This window comes from Anolis sagrei, chromosome 3 (assembly GCF_037176765.1).
Source record: "Anolis sagrei isolate rAnoSag1 chromosome 3, rAnoSag1.mat, whole genome shotgun sequence".
NCBI classification, from domain to species: Eukaryota; Metazoa; Chordata; class Lepidosauria; order Squamata; family Dactyloidae; genus Anolis; species Anolis sagrei.
This window is the reverse complement of record NC_090023.1, coordinates 254,424,759-254,438,738: the sequence shown is the minus strand read 5'-3', so window position 1 is coordinate 254,438,738 and position 13,980 is coordinate 254,424,759. Positions and strand designations below refer to the sequence as shown.

The 13,980-nt window shown below is 37.9% G+C and overlaps 1 protein-coding gene across 11 annotated transcripts in view; it reads right to left on the bottom strand.

The window, feature by feature from the left end:
- NLGN1 (neuroligin 1) overlaps positions 1–13,980 on the bottom strand; it is a 782,169-nt gene that overhangs the window by 265,125 nt on the left and 503,064 nt on the right. The gene's annotated exons all lie outside the window — the stretch shown is intronic.

Sequence of the window (13,980 nt, the reverse complement as noted above, 5' to 3'; positions counted from 1 at the left end):
AAATTATGCTGGCCCCTCAAGTATAAATACATGGCATTTGACATCAAAGTCCAAACACCAAACATCATGCCATGATATTTCTGATCTATATGTATGAATGTAAAGTCTGGAAAAGGAAGAAAGCTGACAGGAAGACAAAAAGAGCGCAATTCATTCAACATATAATACTGGAGGAAAGTTTAGCAGATACCAGAGACTACAAAAAGGCAGTAATAGATCCAGGAGGAAAACAAGTCTCAATTCCCACTGGGAGCCCAAGGTCACTGTACTTGTGGACATATCATGAAGCAACATGCCTCATTGGAAAATACAATAATGTTGGGGAAAGTTGAGGACAATGGGCAAAAAAAAAACAGAATTATAGGTCAATTGTCAAAATAAAGTGGGGATGGAGAATGTGTGGCTTGCATTTTTGTAGCTTCCAATGTCTGGAGAGGTCAGTGTTTAGAGACAAAAAATGGAGATGGTTCTTGAAGAGTGTGAGGGGAAATGTCTTCCTGATTTTGCCCCATGGGCTATTTGAGAGATAGGAAAGGCGTTTTTTCCAACATGAAGTTACTTAGACATTGACTTCCAGGTTATTTCCCATAAGAAAAAAAAATCCTCTGCAGGTCTTAAATGACCCAGAGAGATGTAAAATTGGATGAACTATGTAAGGCATTTTGGGGGCAATTTTTTTAGTTATGGGGGATGACCTTCCCACTTTGGATTCCAGGAAGAGTTCAGTCCTGATTTGTTTCTGTGGGAATTATTTATTTGGGGGTTTGCTTGTGTATGCGGGTGGGGTGGGAAGTTTATGATACTAGTAGAGCTCAGAATTAGGCTTGAAAAAAACACCTAATGGAGAGGAGTTGTAAAGAGAAATATTGATGCTAAATATCTATTAGGGCAAGTAGTGTGCAAGCCTACTCCCCAGAACCTGATTCTATCAGGGTCGAATCAAATATTAGTGAGGTATTTCTTTGTTCATTTTCTTCTCAGAGGAAGCAGTAAGTGCTATTGACAACTAACTTCCCCCTGTGAAAAAGTCTTTTCAAACTGCCAATTTGAAGACTATTTGGATTGAAGAAGTTATGCTGTGAAATATTCCAATGAACAGTACTGGAATTATCATTCATAATGTTATTATGTTGCATTAAAATTTATATTATTTGTTTACAGAGCAGAAAGTATTATTTCCTATGCTGAACAGTAGTAATGTACACCAAAAGGAAATTTGCACAGAATAACTCCTGAACTGCAAATATTCTTATCAATCCAGTTGGCTGTAAAAGTGTAGCTGGATTTTGCTTGGCTATGAAGCCTTCTCTTTCTCTTGTGTACCCAGTCATTAAAACTAGATAAGTACAAAAACATTTTTTTATTTTTATTAATTTCTTCATACAGATAACACAATAATACAATATGAACCTTAGCCATCTAAAAGGTAATATCAAAAACTGTTTACATTTTTTTATGACTCGGATGCAGATTCCAATTGTGCTACCCTTTGCCATATAACTCGATTATTTTACCCCTTTAAACCACCCAACCCCCCACCCACCCTTACCACCCTCTTCCCACCTCCCTCCCACCCCCATCTGGGTTTAATTAAGTCAGTACATTGATTTAATTGTCTGGAAGGCCTAATTTAAAGTTCTGTACCTATCTTTCCTTCCGTTTTATCGATTAAACAAGACCATTTCCTATACCAATCTTGTCTTGACTGAATATTCAAATATTTATTTTTCTTTTCATAGGTAGTCATTAATGAAATATTCAGAGAGATAAGACCACCAGGTTTTCAGGTCCCACCTTGTTTTATCTTTCCAACCTCTGCCGATTGTGCTATCCAATGGGGCATCTGATATTTCTTTTTCTTTTTTTCATTTTTCGTGCTCTTTTTGACAAGCCTAACCATGCTATCCCATATTTTAAGCCAGATTTGTCCTTTATCTTATCCCATTTTTTAATATCTCCATTGGGTTCCAACATGTCTCCTACCTTCTTTACCCCATTCTCTTTCAGGGACCTGATTAAATTCCTAAATGTTTTATCTTTATTTTCCAGGGTTTCTAGTGGAAAGGGGTCTATTTTATTTATTCGTAATTTATTTTGCCATTTCTTCCAAACATGCGATGTTGAGAGGAGGGGGCCATCTCTTAATTTTTTTAGCTTTTTTTAATCAATTTTTTCTCCCATAAATGAGCCCTTTTTCCAATCATTTAATTCTTTCTCTAATTTCACCCATTTCCCCCCCCCTTTCAGTACTAGTTCTATTAATTTGTTTCAAAGTTCACTCAAAGCTTCCCATTTATCACTGAGGTTTCTTAATCAATAAGGAATAAATGGATGATGTAACTGTGGCGAACTTCAGAAAAGCAAATAACCTGGACCCCCCCCCCCCCCCACTTTTTTTTTACATATAGTTAATGTAGTTTCTTGTGAAGAAAGAACAACGGCACAGCTCAAATAAAATATTTTAAAAGCACAAAGTAAATACTGGTCTATTCAGCAGAATAACATTTGATGTTAGTACATGTCACCTTCAATTAAGCTTGCTTATATATTTCTGTGTGTCTAATTTCAGACTCAAGATGAATGAAAGTGCCATGTAGCACAGAAGAATTATTCTGCATAAAACAATTCTAGAAAAAAATCGGTTTTCTGCATAGTTTCTTCTTGTGTAAGAAACTGGAATGAAAAATAATGATATGGAAATGAATACTAACACATATCATTTACCTTCCTAATACAGAAATAAAGTTGTAGTTAGGGCTCCCAATTGTCTTGCCAATCTCTGAAAATTGTAGAAATAGGGAGGGGTTCAGTTTTCTGATGTCATTATCCTTCTAGATAAGCTACTGCAGAAATCATGGAGTAGCACAAGAACTTGTGAATTAGGACCTTCAGTTTTTCACAACAAAACAAGCTTCATTAAGGAATCTACACTTACTCTCCTAGTGAAGAAGTCAGCAATTTCAACCTAGTTGAATATACTTTAAGCAAGTTATGGCTTTGCTTGGGAAAAACAACTTGGCTCATGCTAGAGGGAACTTGCCTTTTTGTGCTACAAGAGCATTGTGTGCACATCCCATTCTAGCTGTGAACAAGATCTGCACCTTGAGTGATTCACAAGAATGCAGTCTGTTATCTAGTGCAGAGAGTGAATCTGAATTTTCTATCTGCTATCAGCTATGTACTTTTCTTGACCCTTGCTCTGCAAGCTTTGAAGCCTTCTTTTTTAGTCTTACTAAGCTGAATGAAAAGTGTTGATGGCACTGCTCTACATTTCTTTATTTACATTCTGTTTTACTGTACTGCTGATGCTTTATTTAGCACCAGTGGTGTACTAGACAGCACCAGCCACATAAATAGCAGGATCACAGCCTAGAGATTTGCAAGAATATAACCAAGACACAAGTTGGAGTGAGGGATGATGTTAAGAATGGGCAACAGCTAATAGCAAGAGATATTCTGGGAAACAAAAAGCAAGGAAGGCAAAACTGGACTATTTCAGACATTGATTTGTTATTCAAATTGCTTTTGCTTAAAGAGAAAAAGTCAAAGAGGTCAAAAAGAGATGGGGAGACAGAGATGAGTCTCTTGTGTACAGGAAAAGCATGGCAGCTTACTGTTGTGTCCATTGTTATGTCAGAACCATGCTGAACAGCTATGGCATTAACATGGAAATGTCCCACACCTGTCTGTGTCTTAGCTTCTGCTGAGTCCCTAGACAACATATCAGAACCATTTGGTGTAATCACAAAGGACAGGTCTGTGCATATAGCATTACTCTGGCTTTGGCTGCCTTTTCTAAAGCGATTCACTGAATCCTGCTCTGAATCTTTTTATACCGCTGTTTAGTGTGAATAATTTCATAACCTCCATTGGACGTTTTACCAGAGGTCCTTCACTGTTGTTATTATGGTCATTTATAGAAGAATAAAGAAAATCCCCCTCCACACAGCATACAATGAAACAGCAGTATTTACTGCCACAAGACATGATGATAGTTGCCAACACAGATGTCTTTGCAAAGGACATTGAACAAATTTACGAAGAATGGGAACAATCAAAAGCTACCAGCTATGATGGTTATATAGTATTTCAAAGTTCAGAGACTGCTTTTTTTGACTAGAGCTACTAGGGAATATGAGAGTGAGGGTGCTCCTCCTGACCTGGGCTTCCCAGAGGCACCTGACTACCCCTTGTGGCAGAATAGGGTCCAGGTAGCCCACTCATCTGATCCAACACATTTTTTATATGGGGGGGGGGTATTCTTTGGGTACTAAGATTACAATATTTTCTGAGTTATGTGTGTTAAACATAAGCCTGAAATCTGATGCAATAAAGAATGATATAGAAATGTTTTTGCTAAATTTCATGAAATGGCTAGGAGTTTAGGGGACATGCAAGTACATCATCATTATCATCATCTGATAACATACCCCATCAGGAAGAAACTTGTGTTTCCAAGGGTGGGGTAGCAAATTCATGTTCAGATTCCTTTAAACATTGGTACTGGGGAAAACTCTGGGACAACTTGGAACAGCTACAGAGGATTACCTGCAAAATTAACATTGGATTCACCCCACTTATTTAAAGATGATCCATCTGCTGCCCTTGAGTCCATGATGTATGTGTGTATGGGTATGAAAATGAGAGGAAGGGAGGTAAAGCAAAACCCATTCAGGTTAGAAATCTTGGCTGAATCTACACTGCCATATAATCCAGTTTTTGAATCCAGATTATCTGCTTTGAACTGCATTGCATGACAGTGTAGACTCATATAATGCAGTTCAAAGCAGATAATCTAGATTCAGAAACTGGATTATATAGCAGTGTAGATAGGGTCTGAAAGAACAGGAATATGATAAACCCTGACACTTCATTTGAGGAAAGCAAAGATATGAAACAGAGGAGACAGTTTAATTGACGTAAAACAGATGAAACCCAATTCTGAAGGTTCAGGACTACTAGTATGTTGAAATTATATAACCAAACTGGGTTACACCACTTACAGGTGTCTAATCAAAAAAATCACCATCAAGGGACATTGTGACACCCTGACACCTGTAATGTCATTTCAGCTGAAAAGCTGAAATTCTGGCAGAGCTCTGGCTGACAAAGGATGGCTGAGGCTGAAAATTTCCAAGGGAACAGATAATGTCCTGGCCTTTCTGACCACAAAGGCCAGCATAGCAGGTGGCATCTTTGCAAGCCGGCAGCTGTGAATTGTGTTTTTGGCCTGGATAGATTCTCTTGGAAAAAGAGTAGAAGAAGAATATTTCAAACTTTTGGTGCCCTCTCAAAGGTGTGTGTTAAATAAAAATATCACCCAATATCCAAAGAACCTTTATATCCCATTCTGAGCTCAGTATGATATGATGTAAAAATGTTACTAGGGTCACATAGGCTTCATAGAGGGCTCAAATGAAATGCTGTTATTGAAGAATAAAGCTAAGTTAAAACTTATCACCACAATTCAAAAAAAGTTCCAACACAAGGGCAAATAGTTTGCTCACACTGTTGGGGTTTTAGTTTGTTGATATGTATGTAGATTAATATAGGCTTGATTTAGGAATGTAAATTACCCACTAGACTTCTTATTGCAAGTGAAAATGAGAAATCAGTTTCTCTCTTTGCATGCAGGATGGCAAAACTATGTACTGTCATTTCCATCAAGAATCCTCATATCTAAGTGTTTTTGTGCAAATGGCAAAGCTATGCAGTTATGTAAAAAGTAACTGTTCAGTAACAGAGTTTACTGCACAAAACTATTATCTTTTCCATCAGTCTTTTTTTAATCAACTAGCCAATCCTTCTATTCTTACTGTGTGGGTGTGTGTTTTATACAGATATGTTTTGCACACATTCCAAGACCTCATCAAAATGCAAAGCACTGGAGGAGAGAACTCTCATAGAAAGGGGCATATTCCCACTAAGCTGTCTGTTCATTCAGGGAAAGTATTTTAATCTGTCAGAAGCTTCTGCTAATGGCAACAGGAGAGAGCAACATTTCTCCCATTCCTCTGAGACCCTTTATGAAGGATCGGGGACTCTTCAGAATGGTACAGCAAGTGGTGGAGAGAACTTCTTTGCATGAAGAATTGAGCCCTGTTCTGCTCAAAACAGGTCAGGGCCAAAATGGCAAAGGCAATCTGTCTAAGCACCCTCCCACAACCACCATTTCAGGCTTGGCCAGCTCTGAAAAGCCATATATTAGTTGTTTCTCCTTTGATGCATTTTTCTAGCAGAAGAAATGTGTTTCTCCAGACCTCACATAGGCCTTATTCTGGAAAACAAGGGTAACTGCTTTTAAAAACTAAAAAGCAGTTGGTGAGGTTCCCTAGACAGTGACACGGTCCTTCTCATGATGGGGAGGGCACCTTGAGTTGTAAGAGTCAATTCTGACCAAGCAAGGAAAATCAGCAGGTAATCTAGGTCTTTTGGGGAATGAGAAGTAGAACACAGCTCCTTACAGAAGGGGCAACCATACTGGATGAATATTGCAAATCACCAGCAACTATCCATCTGAAGCACGTTGAGAAAATCAAAGGAGATTAATGATGTTAATGAGATAGTTTCTCAAAGATGTTCAGTACACACCTTTGTTATACTAGACCCATCACCTGTTTTTGGTGACATAAGTCAATAACAACCTGCAATGTAGAATCTGATTATCTTCTTCTGCACAGTAATTGAAACTGAAAGCTCCAGGAACAGCTAGGTACAGAGTCAACTCTTCTAATTTGTTAAGGGCCTAACAGCATTTACTGTACAAAGCATATGCTTTATGTTAATGAACTTGTTTTGTAGACTTTTATTGTCTTTCTTTGTGCCTGTACTGCTTGGGAGATCTTCTCCTTGTGGCACTGACATCTCTTTTTCCTTCTAAGATTTGTTATTTGGGACACTGGCATGAAAAAGTCAACCTTTGTCTAGTGCCAAACCTAGCAGAATTTCCAATTTGGACCTCTGGTACAAACCCAAAAGGACACAGATATGGACAATTTCAGGTGAAAGAGGAGCATTTGCCTCAAACTTTGGGACAAGTTACTTCATTATAGCAAAAACAGTGTTTTCCATAGAAAAAGCTGGATGAGGGGGTTTAAAAGATTGGTTAAAAGATTCTAGAGGCCATGGTCAAAAAAGTGATTTTTCCTAGTTCCGATCTTGTATTCAACAAACTGTAGCCTAAATCAAATTATTAAAGCCAACTATATTTAAATGTCTTGACTCAAATGAATTTATTGAAATACCAAGTTCCTACTGGGTCTTTTGCTATTGCCATTAACAATCTGGACCCATGTTGTCACCTTTGCAAGACTACAGAATATAATATTTTGGCCTTCTTCAAAAGTTCTAGTTTCAGACAACTACATGTCAGTATCTGACTTATGGGCAATCCTTTCAGGATCAGGTGTTGAGATTTAATGAGCTCTGATAGGATTGAGGGCAGTAATTGAGATGTGCCACACTGGAAAATTCAAGGTTTTACTGGGGAAAGTATTAGCAACAACCTGTATTGTGAAAACAATCCCTATACTCAAAGCCAAATGGACTAATGTAAAATACCTGAAAAACTGTTCACAGAAGCCTTGGATCAAGACAAAGGAATGAAGGAGGCTTTAGATGATGAAACAATCCGGTATTGTTTACTTTGTCTAGAGATGTACAAATCTGGGAAGCTTAGTCTTGTTGGGATTCTTATTTTTCCACTACCACACTTGTTCTGTCTGGAGACCAAATCAGATTATGAGCTTCCCCTGTTGCAAAAAAAATCCACTCACTGAATGAAGGCTTAGGTTAGAAAAATGTGTGTGTTTATCTGCATATTTTTCAGGCACATGCATTTCTATGCCTTTTCCCTTCTGATAATATGTGTCTGTGTACACTTTTTAAACTTCTACAGATTTTATTTGCATTTCTAAAAAAGGTGTATCCTTTTTGAATATTTTTTTTCCATTTACCTTTGTCCTTTTCCCCAGCTGCTCTGAGAAACAGAAAGCACTGCTGCAATTTCTCCTGACACTGTTTCATAAAACAATGTTTTGCACAGAAGATACAACTGTGAGCTTCTTTAACATTTGGGCAGTGAAATCACTCCAGGTTTCAGTCTAAATTTCAAGATTCTAAATCTGTTTAGGCTGACTCTTTGAAAGCTCACATAAAATCCCTGTATGGATTTTCTGCTTCACTAATATTGGAACCACCAGACACTGTTGCACAGGCTACTTCATCACACTAGAGAATGAATTTGCTTTAAAACCAGTTTCTGCCTCCTGCAGAATTCTGGATTGAAGTTTCTGGAGGAGACTTTAACAGCCTCACTAAACTACAAACCCCAGAATTCTGCAGATTTAAAGTGGATTCATTCTCTAGTGCAGTGGTTCTCAACCTGTGGGTCCAGCCAGCTTACCAGCTGTTAGGATTTCTGGGAGTTGAAGGCCAAAACATCTGGGGACCCACAGGTTGAGAACCACTGTTCTAGTGTGATGAAGCAGAGGGTCAGAAATTGAGTGGTATGTGAAGAAGGTACAATGGTTTTGTGTGTATGACCACCTTCATCCTTCAAAGCCATGTTGGCTCCAGTAAACCAATAAGGAACACAAAGTGTTTTATTTAGTCCGTTTCTGGAATTTCAGCTATCTTATTTCACTTCCTTCAGAGAAATAAAAATACAGTCAACCAAATTAAAAGTTATCTCTTGTTGGTAGATAATGTATAACTATTGATCCCATAAATCTTGCCTTTCATAAAGAAAAGGGTTTCAATCTTATTGCATGGTAGACTTTGCAAGTGAGGCTCCCGCTCCAGCTTAGATATGATTCATAATGTAAGCCTGTGCCACACTGTAAAAATACTAATATAAGATAAAGCAAAGGTTGGAAGGTCATTTTTTATTTCAGTATGTGCTGAAGCAGATGCTTGAAAAGAATCTGTTTCGATGCTTGGATTTATAGAATACAAAGCAAGAACCTCCTGGGATGCACAAACTGACCTCCTGTGCCTTCCTTCCTGCTCTGATTGTCAAGATCTCTGAAAAAAAGGACAGCTACATCTGACTATATATATATTAAAAAGCCAAAACAATATAGCAAGCAAGGTCATAATAGCAAGATGGCCAGGAGAGGCTGATACACTTGCCAGGAGTTCACAATTTGTCTTCCTAGCTAAGCATCTTGACATGTGGCATTGCATGCAAAGCGTAACTTTGCTGGCATGCGTTCCTTGCAAATCATATCTCCTCTAATAAATGTCACATTCATCCAAAAGGTTGCCTTTTCACATCCTTTATTCCATTTGTCTGAACAGCCATCAGGAGGGTAACAGCATTCTGCATCATAAAAAAACCCATTTTCGAACAATAGAAAGGCAGGTTGGAGACTGAATGAAGTCCTACTACTCTAGGAATCACTGCTGGTCACCTTGATGCCATGAAAACAAGGGTGACAACATGAAAGCAGTCTGATGTTAAATTCAATTTAAGTCCATGCCTGGACATACTGAGATTCAGCATCAGATATGTTTGTACCAAGTCCTGTTGCCTGCACAAAGACTGCTGTTCCAAACTTCTGAAGAATTCATTGTTCTAAACTTCTGAAGAATTCATTGAAGCCAATGAAATGTATTTGCTTTGCTATGCTTTTTACATCAAAGAAATCAAATATAAAGGTCCCTTTCACACATTTACAAAGTGAGTGATCCCAAAAGTGGGAGAGGGAGGGGAGACTATGGAATGAATATCTCAAAATATTTGTAAAAAATGGTCAAAAAGACTTTTTTCAAGTGTTATAGAAACCTTCATGAAACAAATCCTGACTGCTGAGGAGAACCTCAAGGACTTTTTCTCCATAATATTTGCATGTGGTTGTTTGGGCAGAAAACACCATTTCATGTGCAACAAATAGCTGTTTCTACAGAGTAAACAACATTTATATACGGCTTTTTCTGCACAGCTTTTTTACATTCCAAAACTTGTTTCCTACACAGAAAATGCTGTAATTGTGGACTTACTCTGCACAAAATGCATACACCATTGAAATGATTTACGTTGAAAATGACATTTTGTCTGCAAGGAAACTATATTTCTGCACAGATGGTTGTGTAGTGTTTAAGAACCTTCTTTCAGCTTAATGAAAATGGCTAAAATGTGATTATTCAACTGTGCCCTTAGTGGAGTCAAATGTACTGATTCCATCTTCTTCCACTGCAGTTCTTGTTCACCATTCATGTGTAGAGGATGGCCATTTCAGACACTGAACTTTATTTGTACATGAAGATCTAGGATCCTAAGAAGAAGAACACTATAAATCTGTGTATTTATTGAGAAGTAAGCTTCACTAATCTTAAGATTTTCTTTAGAATCAACATATGTAGCAAATGAAAGTTCAACTTTGCTTCTTTCATACCAATTTTATGCTAAGCAAGCATGGAAATGCCCCAAAGCCATTATTTCTAAATAGATAGTTTATTTATATTATATGTTTAATGCAACACAGAGAGACTTTCACACAGACGCTCATACTTTTCTTGTAGATGTATAATCCTCAAGGACATTTGTCCTCCCAGCACAACCAACCAAGCAAATTATATTGCTCAAAGTATCAAATACAATAGTCCACAATGGAAATGATATCCTATTTAACTCCTAATTGAGAAAAAGGAAAGCATCTTGTACTTATTATTCCAAATCATTAGACAAATGCTTCATTTCTCAATGCTGCAATTTCCTACCTGCTTTGCTTCCTTCTTCCAATATTACCCTCTTTCAGCAGTGGGAGGAAACTAGTTACAAGAAAACTAGTTCTAAAGCAACAAGTTACTTGTAATTTGTTACTCTACACACTAGTTGAAGGTATAATAAACAAGCCCTCCAAATTCCTCTTCTTTAGACAACTATTATAGGTACAGAAGACCTCTGCAATTTTCCTTCTGGAAACTGTCCTTATACAAGTATAATGTTTGCATAGCTTTGATAACTTTGACTACCCATGGGTTGTTGTAAGTTTTTTGATCTTTGTCTTGACTCTCTTGGCTTGTTCTCAGTCTTGCAGCTCTTCTGATGTCTGAGGTGGAGTATTCATTGGCCTGTAGAGCCCAGTTGAGGTGGTTCGGTTCATCTTGGAGGAGGTGGGGTTCACAGATTCTTTTTGCATGGTCTGCCAAGGCTTTAATGGTGCTTCTTTTTTGACTTGGATGATGGTTGGAGTTTTTATGTAGATAATATCTGTCTTTGTGTGTGGGTTTTCTGTAAAGACAAAGATCCACCGAGAGGAAAAGTGTTCTTGCCATACATCAAGGGAACCACTGACCGCATAGGGAAGCTGATGAGGAAATACAAAATACAAACTATCTACAGACACACCAAGAAAATCCAACAAATGCTATGTTCAGCAAAGGACAAGAGGAATCCTCTCACTTCTGCAGGAGTCTACTGTATACCATGTAGCTGTGGACAAGTCTACATAGGGAACACCAAACGCAGCATTGCCCAAACACGAATCAAGGAACATGAAAGGCACTGCAGACTACTTCAACCAGAGAAGTCAGCTATAGCAGAGCACCTGATGAACCAATCTGGACACAGCATATTATTTGAGAACACAGAAATGCTGGACCACTCTAACAACCACCATGTCAGACTACACAGAGAAGCCATTGAAATCCATAAGCAAGTGGACAATTTCAACAGAAAGGAGGAAACCATGAAAATGAACAAAACCTGGCTACCAGTATTAAAAACTCTAAAATTACAACAGCAAAACAATAGAGAGGAAACAATCTGGGACAGCTAATCACCTCTCAACAAAAGATTGCCCCAGGCACTGCCAGGCCATCAAATGCTAATCAAGGTGGTCAGTTGAAACATTCAAACCCAGCTCCAGCGACAAGAGTTCTTTGTCCCACCCTGATCATTCCACATATATATAAACCCATTTTTCTCGTTTCAACAGACCTCACTACCTCTGAGGATGCTTGCCATAGATGCAGGTGAAACGTCAGGAGAGAATGCCTCTAGAACATGGCCATATAGCCCGAAAAAACCTACAACAACCCAGTGATTCTGGCCATGAAAGCCTTCGACAATACTTTGACTACCCATTTTCTCCAGTTGTCTAAAATACATTGACAACTGCTTATCTGAAGTTTTAAGTTACTGCAGTGCTAGGAATTTGGGGATTAAAGGTAAAGTTAATTTAGAGAACAAGAATTCCTATTCTGGCGTACTTGTATATGCATATACATGCATCAAGGAGTCTAAACACTAAATTCACTTACATTTCATATATTCCTTATATACATATCCTGAAAGTAATTTAAACCATATTTTTAATAACTTAATGCATGAAACTACATTTTTTACATTTAATCATTAGAAAGCAAAAGTGGCACAATATCAGACACCCATTTTGACAATTTTAGATATTGGAGTATTTTGGAATTCCAGATAAGGGATGCTCAGCCTTTACTGCAGTTCATCTGGGCACTTGAAACGGCTTTCCCTCAACTCTTTTCTCATTTTTCCAATCTAAAAGCAGGATCCCCTTTTCCTTTTAAAAATTCAAAGACCTTTTGCAGCAGATCATTAGATGGCTTTCTTTACAGCAATGCTCTATCCTGTGGCAATCCACAGATTGGGGCCAATCTATAACCACTAGCTGTCAATCCAGGAAAGCAATAAAGAGATGCACCCAATGCAAATTACTACGATACTGGTCCTTGGCGAATTGTGGGGTGTGGACATGCTGGTTCCCCACTTCAGATAGCACAAGCATAGAGATCTCAACAAGAAATGAATATCCTACATCTGAATGCAGTTTTTTACTTGATGGATAGGAAAAAAAAACATACATGAAGTCTGCCATCTAGTGACTGAAGTTGGAAATGCAGATGTTACAGTTGAAACCTGTAGCGAATTACTTTTGCCACTAATCAAGCCATAGTGATGTTCTCTTGTAAAGGAGAATTACTTGTTGTTTGGACTGTGTGGGAACGTATGATAGCAAGGATCCATAACTAAAACTACTTTTTCCTTCCCATTTTGGTATGACATGCCAGCATAGGGATAATCTAGTTTTGCCTTATGAAATAATTTGCGAGAACTTTCTGCTCCACATTCCCTTCCATTTCTTTCATTAGTAGAGGGATATGGAAACACTGGAAGATTTTCAAGAGAACTGGTTTGGCATCATACAGAGACAGCTTTCTAGTAAGTGTTGCTGCTGCTGTCAGGATTTGGGGAGTATAGCAGCAGCCCTTCTGGGTGGACTAGAGGAACATTACATAGTTCAGGAAATGTTGATTCTGACATACTTCCTGAATCACACTGTGGCACAATGGATGCATAGATGAAATGGAAGTAATGTGAAAAAGTTCTGATATAGAACTCCTGTCTTTTGATGATACTTCCTCTTCACCTGGCCAACTTGTCAGATAACGGTGAGAAAAGATGTAAAAAATCTCTTACTTAGATAACAGCATTCTTCCAAATAAGCACTGGCACTAAGCATAAAAAGGATATGAGAATGCAATTTATTACCTAGGGGGAGGAAGGTAGCAGAACCTATACCAAACCACAAACAGACCCCAATGAATTACATAATAGAGCAATTTTAAGAGTAATATTTAATATTTAAGAGTCATATTCTAAACTCTGCTACAAAGATAGTTTAATTAAATAAATGAATTTACTCATAAAATCTAAACTAATTAGAAGATGCACTCCCAAGATTGCCTTATAATTCCTGTTTAAATATTTAGGTTTCATGGGTTTGCAACCATGGCTGAAATAAAAAAGCATGGGGCAGGGAAAATAGTTCCTTTTATTGTGATAGGTAACCCCACAACACTGAAATCATGTAAATGGAACAACTATATCAGTATTTTTCTACACCTCTCTAGTTCCTTTCCCCCCTTAAAATCTCTGTCTTTTAGTATGAATTCCCAATTTCTCTCTTAACTCTTCATTTTTGTTTGCACTCTCATGATATG